Genomic DNA, 16526 nt, shown 5'->3' with positions numbered 1-16526 from the left:
CATAATGCTAAAAATAACAGGAGAATTGAGAGTTTCTGTCTGGTTGAACTGAGCTCTCATCAGCCATCAGCTGAATCCCGGCCATTTGCGTTAATTACTAAATGCAGTTTTAATGGTTGAGGGAGTAAATCTGTGGGAGGAATCTTAGTTTGTTTATGCATTAAGAGACACCAAGGATATCACCAGCACTTAACTGACAATATGCTGTCCGGTAAAGTTATGTATCTCTTAACTTAGACTTTATTTGAATTATGAACAGTTATTTTGTATGCTCAAGGCCTTTGTCATAAAGCCATTCATGATGACATTTATGTGGACCTACTGTTGGATTTGAGGGTTTAGAAATCCTTCTCATTAGCACCAAACAACGCACATATCAAGATGCATTGCATTACAGTAATTTAGCAGGCACTCTTATTTAGTATGGCTTACAATGCAAGAGAACATAAGCGCATAAACCTGAATTATATGAACAACAACGCCAGAAGCCTGTGTTAGTCTTTACATGTTTACATAAGTAATTTAATTTTAGCTGTTCAGTCTGTTGTATTGCAAATGTCTTTTTATTTATTTATTGTATAATAATACCAGAACCCTGTAATTCTAAGCTCTAGAAGCAAGAAATTTAACAAAACATAAACAAGCGTCTATGGGTTCAGACAATGAAAATATTTATTATTTCATATATTAATTAGAGTAAATGTTCATTTTACGTGCTGGGCTCAAGGAGAACTCCAGGATCTAAATTATATTCAAGGGCTTTCTGGTGTGTTTAGAAGACCACGTATCGAGACAGATTTGAAATGGAGGAAGGAATTGAAATTATCATTAGGGTGTGAAATCTCAGCCATCTTGCGTGTGTGCCGATCTCCTGATATATCGCATATGCCACTGCGGCTTTCCATCTGTCTCGCCTCGCCGACTTCCACGTTTTATCAGATCTTTGGAAAACTTCCACTTCTGCAGAAGATATGCCAGGCACTTCTAGGTTACGCCGCTGTCATTAGAATGTGACAAATGAGCTCTTGATGTCCTTAAGGCCCTCTCCTGTGAAAATGGAAACGGTCCACGGAAAAAGAACTCTTAAATAAAACCCGCTTTGGGCTATCAAAAGGCTCAGCCAGCCAAACCACTGGCCATGAGATCTGGTCCCTGCAGTCACAGGTTCAACCCTTGACCTCGGCTATATCATCACCCAACTACGCCCAGGAGGCCACAGAAGTGGGACATAGCTTATCCTGCAAGGAGTAGGGACAGTATAAGTCAGCTAGGTTTCCTGCCGGTTGGTGAGTACATTATATTGTACGCATGGACATAATACGGCTGACACATCCGTGTATGTATCACACACAACACACACGTTCTTTCATCGACGTGAAATAAAATCTCTATTGCCTCCTTTTTCTCTCAAAAAAAGGTAATTGCTCACTGATTTATTTCCCCCTTTCTGCCACATCACCAGCCTGTTCACTGATAGGTCATTCTTACTAAGAGGCTCAGATGAGATAAGTCACTTTAATGCCAATTAACACAAGGTGACTGGGATGTTATTTATTTTCACATATCTCTCGCAGATAAGCACATGATCCCCCTACATTTGCAGTACCCCTACATACTGTATATGCATGACACCATCAGAGAGGTCAAAGTGCAGGGTCAACCACAGTGCAACACCCCTGGAGCAGTAATGGGGGTTCAGTGCCTTGCTCAAAGGCACTCTGGCAGTATTAGTGGGCACCGTGGATGTAACCCCTGCCTCCCTACTGCTGGAATACAGTGGAATACTGGCCATGCCAGGGATCAAACCAAAAACCTTATCAGTCGGACCCTTTACCTCTGAGGCACCTGCCGTCCTGCTTTTTATTCCATTGACACAGCCATCTTAACTTTAGCACATGCCACAGCTCCTTCAGGTAAGCCAACTTACCTCAATATTAGCTACAAAAGCCAAAGTGCACATCATAAAAAAATTATAAGGGAAACAATAAAACACAAAAACCATTTACAGTTTGTGAATGAGTCATTTCTTTTCAGTAAAAAAAGAGGCTAAATCGATAGTATGCTCTCTTTCCAAGTTGCCAATGAATATATTATCTCTGAAAAAATTGTTGAAAACACTCAGCTGTATAAGAAAATATGCCACAAAAGCAAATACTTCACCATCAGACAAAATTGTTTTTGCCTGAAGCTAGTATACTACAGTGTACTAATCTTTAATCCTGAATCTTTTAGCCAAATTGACTTAACAAAAGTGGACTGTAATAGTAATTATAGCAGAGCTCATTGGATTCTATTCCAGGTTTAAAATCCAGCTAATGCCCCTGACCAGTGCTCTTCCTTCATGGGAACCGAGCCACAGGCCCATCGTCTCTGGAAAAATATTCACATGCAAGCTGCATATTCAGCACCAGGTGAAAAGCTGACGTCGGTGCCTCTCGCCTCTCACTCACCTCTTTATGCACTGTAGTGCCGCACACACTATCAACCCTTGAAAAATATATTATTGGAAGAGAAAGAAAGTATCAGGTTGATTTAGTTAGAAAACAAACAAAAACTTAATTACTAATTTAACCTTTGCAAAGGTGCACACTGTTCTGCACCCAGCTGCCCTGTTGGGGGCAGCGGTAAGCATGAGCTCACAACATTTGGGAATTCCAATCTGGGAGAAAGTATGACGAAAATAATTTTTAATAAAGCATTGCACATTCATCTGTTAAGATAAGAATAGCACAGAATTTCTTCCAAAAAAATAAATAATAAATCGCATGTTATGCCTCCCTCCTCCTTTAAAGGCAGCCCACACATTTCCAGACTAGCGAAAGCTGTCAGACACTTTAAGATAACAGAAGATGGTGTTTTAAAGGCTGTGTCACCCATGCATGCAGCTGACCGAGAAGCATAAACACAGCTTTCAAGACATTGAAGAGCGAAGAGCCTGGCGCCGCGGACGCGCTACCACTAATGGCCAGTGGAGGGCGACCGGCCAAACGTGTGAGAATGCCACGCTGATCGAAAACTAGAGAAAGAGCAGAGGCAAGTAATGGAGAAAAAGACATACTTATCATGTGGGATGAATCCCGTTGCCATGAAATGAATTAAAACCACATTGCACACAGAAGGTACGACACGGATCTAAACGGGCAACTAAAGACCACTTCACAAGACACTCATTCCTCTGTTGGTGCCGCAATGCAATATGTAAACACTCCAACACATTGCCAGCTCCGCATCCTGAATATGCAATTCATTATGCAGTGTTAAGTGAGCAAGAATCTCATTATGTGTCAGCCCTTAATCAGTGCTTGTTGATAGCTGAATTTTGCATGAATGATTTCCTGTCACTATTGAATATAGGCACAACACAGCTGTATCTCACATTAACATTTTACAGTTCTATATTTATAAAATCAATTGAGAGGCAACATTTTGTATGCAAGAACATGCACTAGAAATATAAATATCATTTGAAAATGTAAATATGTAATGCAAGGTACAGGTACAAAAAGAATTTGCAGACTTACACATATTGGGCTCTATCTTACACCCGGCGCAAGCGCAACGCAAGTGTCTTTGCTAGTTTCAGACCGACGCAGTTGTCATTTTCCCGTCCAGCGCCCACGTTGTTTAAATATCAAATGTACTTACGCCCATCTGAGTGACCATGGGCGTGTTGGTCATAAAATGAGGTGTGGTCAGGCGCATTGTCGGTGCATTGATATCTTGAGGCAGTGGAAAGCGATTGCGCGTTTGACCAACAAAAACCCGGTCTTAAGTCAGTGGCGCAGTATTTTACTGTTATTTTAAGGGCGCATTATTAAGATAGTAATATGCGCCTACATAGGCTGGTGCACAATGCGCGATATAAAAAAAATACATGTCATAATGGTTAGTCATAATATCTATCAGAATTAGCTAATCGCAGTCATGGCAAATCCACCATTATAATAGCAATTTGCCAAGGTTCAAGCACATCTGGCTTTTAAAGGGAATGGAAGATGACATTCTGATTGGTTTATTTCATGTTACGCCCAAAACACACCTGTGATTAATTAAGAGACTAAGTACAACCCCTTTGAACCATGCGCCTTAATTTGCGTTCAGATTATCCGCCGTTAAACTAGCAAAAGTGGATTTGGACACGCCCTAAATACACTTGCGCCATGCGCTTTAGACCGTGCGCTTAGATTGTTAAAATATAGCCCATTAAGTTATTTGTCTTTGTAAAATCAAATATTCATATTTCTAATAAAAATTGTTCAGCTCTGTAAGTCTGCTTCATTCAATCACAGTGGATGGCATAAATATCAATCAAATGGTTTCTGAGCTGAGTCAATGGGGATTAAATGTATTGTTGCAGAGAAAGAAGGAGGACTTATAGCCAAACTGCACTGTATTCCCCTTTGAGTATCGGTGATGTTCATCTCTGCTATTTATTGAGTGCTTCAAGCTGCTGCTCTGAAGCACTCACCACTTTATTTAATGTTAGCATTATTGTGCTTTAGCCAATAGCTATATACCAAGCCCTTCCTAGCACTGCACTCCATGGTCTTGGTGTCAGGGACAATTCTGCATGGTAATACATACATTTTAGCTTTCTTGTAGACTCAAATTCTCCATTTAATTAAGGGATATTTCAAGGATATATTTATTACAGAAATTAATTCATTAATTAAACGACCGCACAAATCTCTGTAACGGCTTGCTTCTTTCTGAGCCGTGTTTCTATGGTGCAATATGTGGGAAGAGGCCCAATTTCAGTTTGCAGGTGTGCTGTTGTTTATCGCTGCATGGCTCTCCTCTCTATTCTACATCAGAGCGCACCCACTTTTTTTTTAGATATCCACTTATACCGGATACTAATTAATGGTTTCATTAGCAATCAGCACCTTGACAGAGAATCGCTGTTTGCTTTCTGATTTCCGAAAGGTATTTTTTGTGGCTGAGCATGCACTCTAAACTACTGACGCTGTTTTTTTGGGGGTTTTTTTTTTTTTTTTCAGAAAATGCAAATGCATAAACCCGTCCCATCAGTGCAGTGCCCAACCTAAAACACAGCAAAACCGCACGTATACTCTGAAACTTGAGCAGTCAGATGAATCTCATTTTCACTATTGCCCACCGTTTTCGCAACACAACCAAATATGATCAGCGCTGTGTTAAATCCAGAAGGAGCTTGTGCCTGTTCGCACTAATTAAAGGTGTTATAAGTACTGTGTAAAAGGACTGTAGCTTACTGCACTGATCATTTTGCTGTGTATGATCAGCTTTCCTTGGGATCAATTTTTCCTTGCGACTGGTGGGGCCAGGATACGCTTTACGACAACAAGAACAGGTGATGCAGGAGGACATGCCACTCAGGAGCCCTTAAATAATTTATAAAGACACCCTTGTATGGTCTGCCGACTCACTGCTAATCAGTCTATAACTATGACTATACGTTTCATTCCAAAAACTTTTCTGTTATTTAAGAAAATGTAAAGCATTGCATTCCAGAAAGTGTCATATGATGTTTACACAAACACTGGACTGAGGTAAGGAGTTGATGTTAACCAACAGGAATAAAATTGCTGAAATATGCCGATTGCAATGCCTTGTCCCAATCTTAGCATTGATTACTGCCCGACAGTGCTGCCCTTGAAAGACAATATGTCTTGGAACACACCCAAATTACAGGAGGGTGAAAGTTCAGGATCTTTGATGCCTATAGGTGTAGCTATTGTGCTGTTTAATTACAGGGATAGTATTAAAAGGGAGACTTAATGCTCCTGTTCTACAGACCAGTGACCTTTCTGTGACTCCTTACTTCCGTTCCCTATGGCAGTTGCGAGGGATGTCATGGCTGACGTAACTGGGCATATTTTGAGAGATAAGTAGCTTCTTTTCAGTGCATGATTTATTTTCCATGTCCCTCCGGTGTCAGTGATATGCACTTAGAGTTTTGCAAGGAAGCCTGGATCTTTCAAGACGGTGGGGAAAGATGTGCTATTATGGAAGCAATGTGATGAATCGTGCACCTGCAGATGGTCACCGGGTTAAAAACCACAAACTCTTTTATGGCAATATTTTTAATACAAGCAATAATGCCATGCAAACCTATATTGCATTTAATAGGGAAACATTGTGTGTGCTTGCGTGCGTTTATGCGTATGTGTATAGTGAATAAATACAAGTCTGTGCCAACAGCCATAGCAAACTGTATTCCTTCTTAGCTGCAAATTGAAAAGGGGGACAGAAAAGGGGAAATTTACTGAAGAGGTTGCTGGAAATTGCTGTTCAACATCACAGCCCTCCTCTTGGTGAGAAAAAGCATGATGATTTACCAGCTACATTTCAAGGACCACAGATATTCAGCTGGACACTTCTCCTCCTGTGCTCCTCTGAACCGTCCGAATATATATACATGCTGAATACTTCCAATCAGTCGGTTAAGGGCTTGAGTTCATGCCTTGACTGGATGGTGGCTATATATATATATGGAGCTTGCTGTAAATATATATCAAGCACATCTGAATTGCTGAAAAGAAACAAAATTAAAGTTTTGGAGTAGCCTAAACAAAGTCCTGGCTTGATCCCAATAGAGATGCCGTGGCATGACTTGAAATGACGAGTTCAGGCTCAAACACTGAGCAATTTGTCTGAATTAAAGCAGTTATGCAAACAAAGACTAAAATTCCCCCACATTGATGTGATATCAAATTATAGGAAGGATTTGGTTGTAGTTATTGCTGCTAAAGGTGGTGCAACCAGTTTTTATGTTTAAGAGGGCAATTACTTTTTCATGTGGGTAATATGGGTGTCTGATAACTTATCATTAAATAAATAAATGAAATAATAATTTCAAAAATATGCTTCCCTTTGTTTAATATTAGATTTTGTCTCAAGACCTGAAACCATTCAATGTGACAAATATGTAATAACAGAGGAAATCAGGAAGGGGTCAAATATTTTTCACACCATTATACACGTGTGTGTGTGTGTGTGTGTATACCACGTTTGAGTGTTCAGTATATATACTGTTTGCTGTATATTCATATCATCATTCCATATTATTTTTATGGATTACCTCTCATTGTACACAAGACAGGACTGTAATCTATTTAAGAATCGTATTATTTATTGAACACCTTTCTGTGTGGGTGTTCACATTGCTACAAATCCACATGAGTTGTCAGATTGAGTATATGTGTTATTATTTGAACTGTGAGTGACTCTATTTGTGTTTGTGTGTGTGTGTGTGTGTAGGTATGTGTGTGTGAGTGAGTGAGTGTGTGCATGAATGTGTAAAATTTTGGTTTTAATTAGCATCTAATGTATGCAGTCAGAAAGATGCCTGCCCACAACCCATTGTGCTTTTAATTTAGTTTCAGTCAGTTTTTCCAATCCTATGTTTTTCCAAAGAGTGAACGAAAAGAAAGCCATTATTTAATGTGTGAAGAAATAAGTGAAGATAACCAGGGTAAAGAGTGGATGGGGCAGTTCCCAAGAAGAGAATTAGCATACTGGGTAGCTAGCCATTACCATAGAGAAGCAATATTGGTGTCTGCATTAAAAGTGGGGAACCTTGAACACAGAAGCACTACGCACAAAGCAAAAAGACAGCAGTTCCAAAGCTGCTAATGAGGCCTTTCCTACTGTTTATTGAATGCCTGCTGCAGCCGATATGTAGAAAAGTTCACACACACACATACACACGCACACACACACACACACACCTACACACACACACACACACTCAAAATGCTTCTTCTTCAACAGCAGCACAGTAACATGGTCACAGAAGGATGATAAAAAATAAAAGCAGTTTCACATTCCAAAGTCCCTTTGATAGAGATTTGAAGGTGCTCGGAATAGTCCTGTTCTATTTTCTCCCAAGCTGTCTGATTGGGCGGGGTGGGGGTGGGGTTGTGCCTAGGAATGAAACCAGGCTTTTCCACACTCCGGGCAGCAATATCACCTCATCTGTAAAAGGGTAGGAGGGGGAATCCCGGCCTCCCACTGCAGTCATATCCCGACCATTTTTCATGGTAATACCCTTTAAAATAAAGATTATGATAAACTATATACCATATATACCATTTCCAGGCCATCCCCTTATTGGTATGGCTATCCAACAGATGCTGGTGTTCTAAACACACTGTGTGCCATGAGAAGTAATGAATTTGCTTTGAGTAACTAATGCATAATTCAGCAGGAGCAAAACTTGTTTGAAGACAGTATTTACAGTCGTGCCAGTTTTTTCACTGCCATTGACATGTTCTCTCTAAACAAGCTGACCACTATGTGCAGTGTTACATGACATTGTATTTATTCCAATTTACAAATTTGTTCAGTTTCCAGAATTTTAATAACATGATGGTGTTGGGTGCCAGTGTGCATTGTGACAGGAATTGATGGTGCGATCTTTGCTGCCACATAGCACAAATCCTGACAACATAATTACAAGTTACTTCATTAGTTATACATTAATTCATTTCTAATTAGCTCAGCATGCAAAATAGTGTGTGCAACCCAAACAGAACATTCTCTATCCTAGCATCCTAGGATATTGTGTGTAATAATTGCAATGAAAAAGTTATTTATTCAATGTTAACTTTGGGATGCAGCATACTGTAGAAGTATGAAGAGACGCAGAACTATTTCAACCAATGTGGGTGGCAGGATAACTGCCTGCAAAAGACAAAAAAAGTTTTAATCAGAAAAGGAAAGTTGGGACAACGTTCAAAAGCAGAAAAGGATAATTATCCTTCTGCTTTTTGCTTTCTCTAGATGTGTGCTTGACGCATCCTTACTTCGGCAAATTGGAGTCCCATACAGCATCTCCCGGAATGTCAGTCTGAAAATGACATTTCCACACAGCCCTGACGGCCATTGTGGCTCACGCAACTAGTGCAGATTGATGAGTAAATGACAGTAATGAGGCAGCGGCAATCAAAGTAATATATACTGCCAGGATTCTGAAGTAATGATGTTCATACAGTTCATACAGTATCAAAGGAAGCCTCAGGATCACACTTTAGTGGGGTTAACTGAAAGAGAGCAGTGCACTCTATGGATTGTGTAAGGTTAGGAATCAATGACAAAGTGCTTAAAATACAGTATGTATGTGAAGTGCATGGATGGCACAACACAACATTTGACTATGCTATGACCTGCACTGCGAATCGCTTTGAGATGAAATATGCATTTTAAATAGCTTTTCCTTTTGCAAACGTTACGCTACTAAACCAAAGTTATTTTATTATCCCCTGTCACAGCATACCATATTTCTCAATGCAGGAACACCATAGTGAAGGTATAAAGAGTTAGGACATATAGAGGCATAACAGTGTTTAAATGTAAGGCTTTTTTTCTGGAATTATATTGGTAGTTACTTTTTATCATTTAGCAGCAAAGCAACCTGCATGATTTAACACAGCAATGCAGTCAGACAAAGTCACAACTCTCGAATTAAAAGCCCAATTCACTAACCACTACAGTGAACTGCCATTACACTTAAGTCAAATTCCTTTTCTCATCTGTACAGCCAGGAATAATCATTCTTGTGTTTTGAGAAACTTGTGTATCACACTCATGAGTTTGAAAATACTTCATAGTATTGAATTTCACTAAAACAGAAGACTATATAATTAATATATGCTGAAAATGTGTAAGATTTCATATATATAACTTTCATATAAAATACAAGCAACACAGAAGAGGACCAGAACTTGTGGGGTAAGTGTGGATGTATGTGTTTGTATCTTTCATAAATACTTATATATTTATTGTCTAAAATTGTGCAGATATGAGAAAAAGTTATAGATTTCTTGTAAAAGAGATCATGTGCTGATATTTTTTCCCCCTATAGTGGGAAGTTTGTTGAGCCTGGGTTAGTGAAAAATATCAATAACCAGCATGCGTGCAGAACAGACAATACCCCTTTGTGAAACACTCAGCTGAGTAAAATGGGGAGCGATTGCTTCATAAAGTCATAAAGCACATGATCGATACATCAATGGGTAATTACTGTCAAAGGAATGCCTTCTGTAACATGGGAATGTACCTGATCGTCATTCTGAAGAGCAGAATCAATGTGAGAACATCCAGGTAGTCCACACACGCACACTCACACACACAGACACACACACACACACAAGCATTCACACTCACATGCAGGCATGCAGTCACACACAGACACACACACACACAGACACACACACAAGCATTCACACTCACATGCAGGCATGCACGCACACACAGACACACACACTCACATGCAGACACACGCACACACACACACACACACACACACAAGCATTCACACTCACACGCAGACACACGCACGCACACAGACACACACACAAGCATTCACACGCAGGCATGCACGCACACACGCAGACACACGCACTCACACAAGCATTCACACTCACATGCAGGCATGCACGCACACACAGACACACACAGAAGCATTCACACTCGCACGCAGGCATGCACGCACACACAGACATACACACTCACACGCAGACACACGACACACACAGACACACACACAAGCAGTCACATTCACACGCAGGCATGCACGCACACACGCACTCACACACAGACACACACACACACAGCAGTGCTTTAAAAAAGTACCATTTAAACTGTTAGCCAAACAGATGCAAAAATTTTAGTTTGTATTTTGTTTTTTTTGTTTTTTAATTGAGCTGGATGTGAAACTCAGTTTTACTGATACAAAGGAAACTGCTGAACAGTGTCACAGAACACTGACAATGATAGCTCTGTTGAAAACAAATTTATTTCAGAAATGACGTGAATGCAGCTACAATTATACCGGCAGCATACTTGGATTAAAGAGATGGCAAATGCCGGGTGATACTTCTTTGTCTGTCATATCAAAATCATACTGTTATGAACTGTAGCATCACGCTCCTTGAGAATGGGATGCAACACTGCATTTTGTGGAATAAACACAACATTTCTCTCAAGTCTGCTATAACCTGAAATCTTTGTAAGCATTCCAATTAAAGCCAGAACTCTGTGAAATGGAATGCACACACCCTGTCTGGATGTGTGATCTTCATAATCGGAATAGATGTCTTTTTCATAAAACATTTATACCATTTTTTTTTCCCGTTCATTACTTTTCTTTGAAATTCCAAATGGCCAATCACAACTGCAGGTCTGTTTCCCTGCAACAGCATGTCAGTTCAGGAGAATGTGGACAGGCATATACACCCTGTGTGTTCATACTCTGCCTCTTCACCTGCCATTGGGTGCAGAAGCGGGGAATGGCCTACAGAGTGAAACCCTCCCTCCCTGAATGATGCCCTGGGCAACTATGCCCCGCCCCGAGAGACTGCCAGCCACAGACTGGATTAAACTCCATACCAGGCCTGAGACTAGGTCTAATACTTTACCTGCATATGGCCATAAAAATCCTTTCTTTCAAACATGTCACAGACATGTCATTATTAGACTGCGACCTTCTGATGCTCCCGTATGTTTCCTCTTACAGTAATGCAGTTTGGGCGAATTTATCATTTAGCCAGGCAAAGAGAAAAAAAAACCAAAAGTTGCTCAAATAGTAAAGGAAAAATGAAAGATACACCAAACGTATGCATCAGGAAGAAATACTGCAGATATGTAAATCTTTTTAATGAGTGTTTGGGAAGATATACTTGGATCCTCTGTTTTAAAATGGCACCTTTGATCCATCTATAATTTAAAGCAGGAAAACATGTCAACTTCTGTTGTCCCTGGCCCAAGGGCTCCCTGCCATCTGCCTGTAAACCTGCGGGGGATATATTACATGCTTTTCTCTCTTCTGTTTTGTTGTGAAAGTGGCAAATTGGTATATCTTAGCTTTGTTTAGAATGGAAAAAAATAATAATGACATGAAGGAAATATAAGGCAGGATTATCTTTTGTTTTGCTATAAAAATCAAAGTGTTGGTTTTCTTTGTTGGTGAGTGTGACCTGTTCTGCTCTAAGTAAGCTCCATTTTTTGTCCCTGTCTGTGCAGTCTTTTTACATAATGATCAGTGAGTCAGTGACAATTTTACACACAAAAGCTGAAGAGAAACCCTGGCTAATGTAATCCCAGGACTATATCCCACACCAGGGTTGTTGAAATACTTCATCCTGGGGGCAAAAATCTTTTTTAAAGACAGCACATAAGGGCCAAACATTTGATGTATCCACACACTGTTGACAAAATGTATGAATAAGACATTGTGCTTGTGAGTGTACAGGGTAGAACTGTTATAGCTGTTACTACTTAATATGTCACTGGTGGGAGGTGTGGAACGATAACATTGTACCAGTGCAGTGGATGTAGTTTTTGATGCATCCATTCATTTCTTTCTTTGAAATGATTGGACGGCCAAAATTAGACATTCAAAGCTGTATTTCATTCTCAGTTGAAAGGTTGAAAAGTTGAAAAGCCCTGTCCAATGTTGCCAACACCCATGGGCCAAATAAGCAAGTAAGCCCTTCAAAAACAAATAGAAACAAGGGTGAAGCAGAAGAGTTTGAGTTTGTGAATGGTCAAAATCTGCAACATGATACACAGGTTGGGTTTCAGGAAAGTCCTTGGCTATTTCCATTTAAAATCTTTCAAATCTGCCACAGTTTGGGATATTCTAACATGGAAATGGCTTTAATGATGATGAAAATAAAATAATTATTTTGAGGTTTAGGGCACATGAGTAGCAGCAATGATGAAAATAAAATGGAAAGATGAATTGAAATTATTTATGAATAAATATCACGAGAAAGGCTCGTAAAATGGGCTTTTACATGGCTTTTGAGCTAAAATTTACATACAAATATTGAGATTAAACTAGCAGTTCAGGCAAATTACTTACTAGGATCAAAAGGAAAAGGTTTTTTTTTTTTTTAAATCAGAAACTATGAAATGATGTAAAAATGGGAGCTTAATATGGCTTAATGTTCTAAAATCAAATTATGGAAAAATAAGAATTCAGTCATGAGAAGAATGTGAGGGGATGCTTTTCAAGTGAAACAGAAATCATTAAGGAAGTCCAACAAACCAGTCAAGACCTGCAGTTAAAAATTAATGGGAACCATTTAGCGTAATATGACTTAACAAGGTGTAATGGCTACATTTGAGGGGGGGGGGGGGGGGGGTGTCAGGAATCTATTCTTACATACCAAATATTTCCAAAAGAAAAGAAAATGCTGAAATATTTTAAGTCATTTGACAAGGCCTTGGTAACACTTGGCCTGCCCTATACCCTCTGCTGATTAATTATTTAATGACTAATTGCCAAAAGTCTAATTCATGATGTCAGTGCCTTGAGGCCCATGCTCTGTCCACTTGAGGTTTTATGCTCTCCAAATCAATTTTATCAGCATCTCCACTGGTGAGTATACCTCGATTGATGCATTGGACTCACCAAAGCTTTTCTAATTTTCTGATATCCTTACCGAAGAAAGGTTCTTTCAGATGGTTTACTATAAGTTATCCAATAACAAACAGACAGTGCTCCATTGCCACCCAGAAAATTTACTGGAAAACTAACAAGCAGGGTCAAGCTGGTAAAATTGGGGTCAGTCCTTTCGGTTTATGAGTCAAGCAGAAGAAAATATAAAGGATATTAACTTTAATCTTGGTCCTGCTTCTGCGTGACTGACACTTTGAATGGATGCAATCCATGCACTGGGTTCAGATGGAGGTCAAGTATAAAACTGCATGCTTTCAAGACTAATTGAATTTTTGGCCATTGTTTAAAAAAAAAAGAAATCTAATTCCTTTGCACAAATTGAAAAAAAAGTATGTGCTGCTCACTGCATGCAAATATATTGCTTTGCTTCAGTATATGCCAGCATTTCAATTGCACCAGAACCAAAATTGAAATGCTCAGGTTTCATAAATACATCTGGCAGGTCAGAGTCTCCATAATTTTAAAGCTGCCAATAAATCTGAGAGAAGGCAGAAATAGTTCTGTCTTCCATGATCAATTCAAGGAGGCATCTGGTGATAATGAGAATTTACCGTGCAATTGTTCTGAATTGAATAGTTCCTCCTGTGTGCAAAGGAAAATTTCCCTCGAGATAGATATTTTCCATGTAACAGGCTGCACGGTGCTAATAGTAACAAATTAGTGTGGGTAGTTTCAAATTAGCATTATTTTTTTTTTCAAGGTTAAAAACAAACTCTTAGCTTCACGCAATGATTTAGGGATCTATTAAAGGTGCTTCAGGTCTTTGTTTTCATGCTTAATCATATGCCACTTACAGTGGAGTGTGTTTTGCGATGGTTCAGTGCTTCTACATAGCACCCATATCAAAACTCCCATTGTATGAGGCCAGGCCCAGCACTCATGATCTCAGGGTTAATGACCCACTAATGCAGTTTTGCTGCTTATTCCAAAAGCCTTACGCCAACATAACAGAAGACCCACCCAGTCGTTACCCAGCAAACCTCTATGATAAACGAAAATGGCACTGAGGAAGAAATGGATTAGATTGGACTGGATTGGTTGGACTGCTTGTGACAACAAGGCAGATACGTGCTCACGATGTGAAAAATAAATGCCACGCCCCTCCCCATCCGACTGCTACCTCATCACCTCCTGGTGAAAAGACTTGCCATAATATCTATGCCTAACATTCAAAAAGCATCAGTCCGGCCCTAGATGAAGTCATTAGCATGTCGTAACATCTTTATAAAGCATTGTACTGGATGAACTACAAATTGTGTTTATAGAACAGTCCTGCTGCCAGAAGAACATGGTTATTCAAAGACATCCAGGTTGAAGCATGTAGCCAGTGTGCTTTTTTTTCTGTGAATTTTCTGCAATGCATAGCCATATTTATTATTACATTAAATTTACCAGGTGCTCTATTGCACAGATTACATTTTTACATACAATCCATTAATGCAGTGGCACATTTCACCGAAACAAATCAGGTTAAAGTACATTTCTGAAGGGTACAACAGCAACACCTTAACTGGGAATCGAACTTACAACTTTGGAGTTACAAGCTCAGTGTTAAGCAGTTACGGTCCTTGCTATTGATTTTCCTTTCCAATGTTCTTTCACCTAACCATCGCTAATGACAGCCAGTATAAAACAAAATAAAATTTAAAAACTGGAAAATGCATTTACAAAATCATTTATAACTATTCAGTGTAAAGTAAAGTCATACCAAATTTGCATTATGAAATATGCTAATTGTGTATATGTTCTATAAGGTGTGTAGCAAAAAGTACACACGTGTGATCTTGCAATTGTGTTTCAAAGAAAATGTATTCAATTATTACGAAGAAGTTGATCTAGTGGTGCAAACTGCATAATCATCTTATTAAAATTTGTGAAATAACCATTTAAAAATTAGCTGTCACAGACATACCTTTTACTTCAACCCCACTGAGCTCAAAAGCTCAAATGTTTGCTTCAGGATAAGGAAACTTCCACAAAATAATTTAATCTTGTCAGTGCACCAGAAAAACAAAGAAACAAACAAACCAACAAAAAATAATAAACTATGAATAGCTTTATTTATGCTGAATATCTATACTCCGGCTGGACTTGGTGTCCCCCCTGACCATAATTCCTCAAAAAAGCAAAAAGTATGCTAATACAAAATTTATAAAGATGCTACACTGTGGTAATGAATCCAAATTGTGTACTTCATGGGAGATTTAGGGATGTTCACTGTGTAAAGTGTGACCAAAATGGCAAGCAACAAAAAATAAACATGTTCAAACATATTGTGTCTGCATTTCATTTGACACGCTGTCAGGAAAATCTGCTAACTCCTTACCAAAGTCAGAAGTGAGCTTTTATAAGTGAAGAAACCTGGCTGTAAATTCCATATGGCTGGGCTTTCTTGGATATGGTCTAGTTTATATCAAGGGAACCTTAGCCAGACCTTAGAGCTCTATTCTTGTGATGTAAGGTACAATGCTTTATGAAAAGAATATACAACCACACACACGCACACCAATAGATTGAACACACACTCACACCAACGCGCACACATGCCCAGAGACATTGCTACATAAGAAAATAATTGTAAAGAACAATGTTGATGTAAGATCACAGTCATACATTATTAGCCATACAACAGCAGTGTACTGTCGCTCTTTTTACAAAGCAACATCAGTGTAGTATCTCTATTTTTGCAAATCAATACATGTTTTATGTCAACCAGTTATTTCTGTGCCATAATTATCTGACACCTCAATGTTTCTGAGTAATGTCATTTCTCAGAGCTGCCTAACATCTTCTTCTGTGCACATTGAAATACTTTCAAAAACTGCAGATGAGAACGGTCAATAAATGTACAAACAAATGTAGGAGGACAGTCAAACTAAATGGCATTAGTTTGACTGTCATCTGCAGCTTTCTCTGAATATGCCAGAGTGAAAATCTGCTGCAAGGCAAGCACACACACACACACACACACACACACACACGACCACACATGCACACGCACATGCACACCCATACACACACACACACACACACACGCACACACAAACATACACACACACACACACACACACAAACA

The sequence above is a fragment of the Anguilla rostrata genome, chromosome 8 (assembly GCF_018555375.3).
Source record: "Anguilla rostrata isolate EN2019 chromosome 8, ASM1855537v3, whole genome shotgun sequence".
NCBI classification, from domain to species: Eukaryota; Metazoa; Chordata; class Actinopteri; order Anguilliformes; family Anguillidae; genus Anguilla; species Anguilla rostrata.
The sequence above is the reverse complement of the archived record's forward strand: the minus strand, read 5'-3'. Positions refer to the sequence as shown.